Source organism: Polistes fuscatus, unplaced genomic scaffold (assembly GCF_010416935.1).
Source record: "Polistes fuscatus isolate 324 unplaced genomic scaffold, CU_Pfus_HIC Scaffold12, whole genome shotgun sequence".
Taxonomy (NCBI): Eukaryota; Metazoa; Arthropoda; class Insecta; order Hymenoptera; family Vespidae; genus Polistes; species Polistes fuscatus.
In genome coordinates, this window is record NW_025113020.1 from 1286241 (window position 1) to 1289087 (window position 2847).

Sequence of the window (2847 nt, forward strand, 5' to 3'; positions counted from 1 at the left end):
ACCTAGCTAAAATAAATTCCTGAGTTTCTTTTATAAAGAAACACCTGGAGTAAACATTCCAAGGCAGGAATTTGTAGTCCAATTGGCTATAGAATTTGACGCTACATATCAGGAATTGTAGCAAAAGAAAATGTACCAAACCAATCAACAAATATAAGATCAGATTCTTCAAAAATTCTTACTTTTTTTCAAGTAAGATATTGTAAGGATTACAAAATTATGAAATACTGTTCGAGATGCAAAAAATATGTGTACGGCAAATCTATTGTATATTTGAGAAGAAAATAATTTGTAAAAAATTCAGTAGAACTGAATAAAAGATGTATTATATAATTTATTTATATATATATTTCGAAATAATATGTATATATTATATATGTATATATTGTGTATGCGAATGAAGAAAACAAAATGACTACCGTTTATTTTTTTTTCTTGTTTCCAGTGAATAATTGAAATTATATGAAAATAAATTTGTATCGTTATTTTATGAAAGTTGCTCTTCATTTATTAATTATATATACAAAAAGTGTAAGAAAGTTAGATACAAAATTTGGAGGAAATTACCTTCTCCTGAAAAAGGAATCCTACCGATAATTTTGTTTCAAATAGGCTACCGACTAAGTATGTTCGTCAGATATAAACAGAGCGAGCGCCGTGTTGTGTCAGAGATGGAAGTTCGATAGTCAAAACACTTTCAATACATATTTAAACACAAACAAAAACTGCTCACTTTATCCTAAAATTTTCAACGCTAGACAATTAGTTAGACTTTAAAGTGAAACCTATTTACGCAAGAATTTATTGTTTCATTTAGATGAGTGGCTGAACAAAGTAAGTAAACATAATAATTTTTGGATAATTCTTGTTAAGGTGTTTCATGAAAATGAAAAGCATTTCATATCCTGTATAATTATCTTGAAATTGTCATAGTTCAAATATACAATTTGAAATCATATAAGATTTTGTTATATTATATATTGCAATATAGAAATTTTAATATAAATAAACGTATATTACAATTTATTCAGCATATTTTGATATTTAATTCGAGAAGTTAATAAGTGACAAATAATATTGATATTCTAAATCGAAAAGTAATTGCCAAATTATTTAAAACGTATTATCAGCAGTTATATATTCCTCCTTGGGAAAATAAATAAATGTTTACCGTTAAAAAGAATAGTTATGATATTTAATTTCTTTATGCATATCTTAAAACACGTGCTACCAAAAATATTACGGTTGAAGAGTTCAATTTAAATAAACAAAACCTCTTATCGTTAATTTTAATTTTTTCTTCTTATTGTAATTTTTCTTTATATATACATACAACTAATGATACATTGAATCACAGGAGTATTCGCACCTCCATTGTTAATTTAAAACAATCAATATTTTCTTATAATAAAATATTTCAAAATTGTTATGCAAAATAACATTTATAAGGATTAGTAAACTTTTCAATTCACTTTATTGAATATGAGTATTTGTTTCCAACACTGTAAGAGAAGTAAAATTGTACATAACTGATATAAAAATTGATCTCACAAGACAATCTCTTAATCGTTTTAAAAGCATCATAAAACGCAAAGTAGGACCAATTAAATATTGCTTACAAAAATAATAATTGTATTTTTAATATATATATTGTGTAAATGAAAATATTTCTGTTGGACCAATTTTGTATGATTTAAGTCAAATTATATTTCTCTAACAATAAAATTTTCTTCTCTAATAAAAGTGATATTAATTTTACTACTTAAATAAATTTCTATTTATAAGAATTTTGAAACTCTTCATAACGAACAAATACCAATTTAATCAAATTTAAAATTTAAAATGAGAACGGATACAAATACTTCAATGACTGATTCTATACGTTTTTCGGTTAGCATATAGAAATATAATTTTTCAAGTCTAACAACAAGAAAAATCTATGTTTCAAATATTTTTCTATGTATCGAAAATTTAAATAAAACGGTTTTCTAATATTACTATGTTCATACGAAGAGAGCATCTGCTAAAGCTATTTATATTTAATGATGTTTTCGTGACGATTACGAGTAAACAAGTTTTTGCTCTCCGTACAGGTTATTACGAATCAAATCGCTTACAGCATATCGTTGATCGGTTTAGCAAATTAGAAATACAAAATATTAGTTTTTTAACGATTAATTATAATTTGTTGATATTTTTTAAAGACTAATCTTAAATTCTCATTATTTTATTATGCATTTTAATGAGGAGTAGAATAGTAAAAGGCTTATTATATGAACACTATTTTTCAAACTCTCTACTTTTACTTACAATTACTTTTAAATACATGTCATGAAATATAATTAGAATAATGAAACATTTAAAACCTAAAGTAAATCTTGTTGATATTCCGAAGGAAGAATATTCATATTTGTCAGGAAAATATCATTTATGCTGAATACCAGTATTCTGTAATAAACAATTATATTTGTGCACAACAAATCAATTTTCTAGCTAACAAGGACTCAATACAACGTTTTTAACTTACAGAGGGAGGGTGGTAGTCGCTGGTCTGAGATTTTTTTCAAATTTTTCACACTTGTATGACTATATATTTATAAATAAAATAGAGTTTTACTTTTCACAGACTTAAGTGGAGTAAAAATAATATAACAGTTTATAGCACCGTGAGTTAACAAACAGAATCATAAAGCAACGGAGTAAGGAAGCCAAAAATAGGCCAATTGTCTTCAAGTTTGGTGGTGCACGTGCTAAAAGAACGAAATATAGTAACGTTGAAATTGATTACAAGTTTTAAGTTCTTGTTTTCATTTACATGAAAAAATGCTTTTCTGTATAAAAACTAGT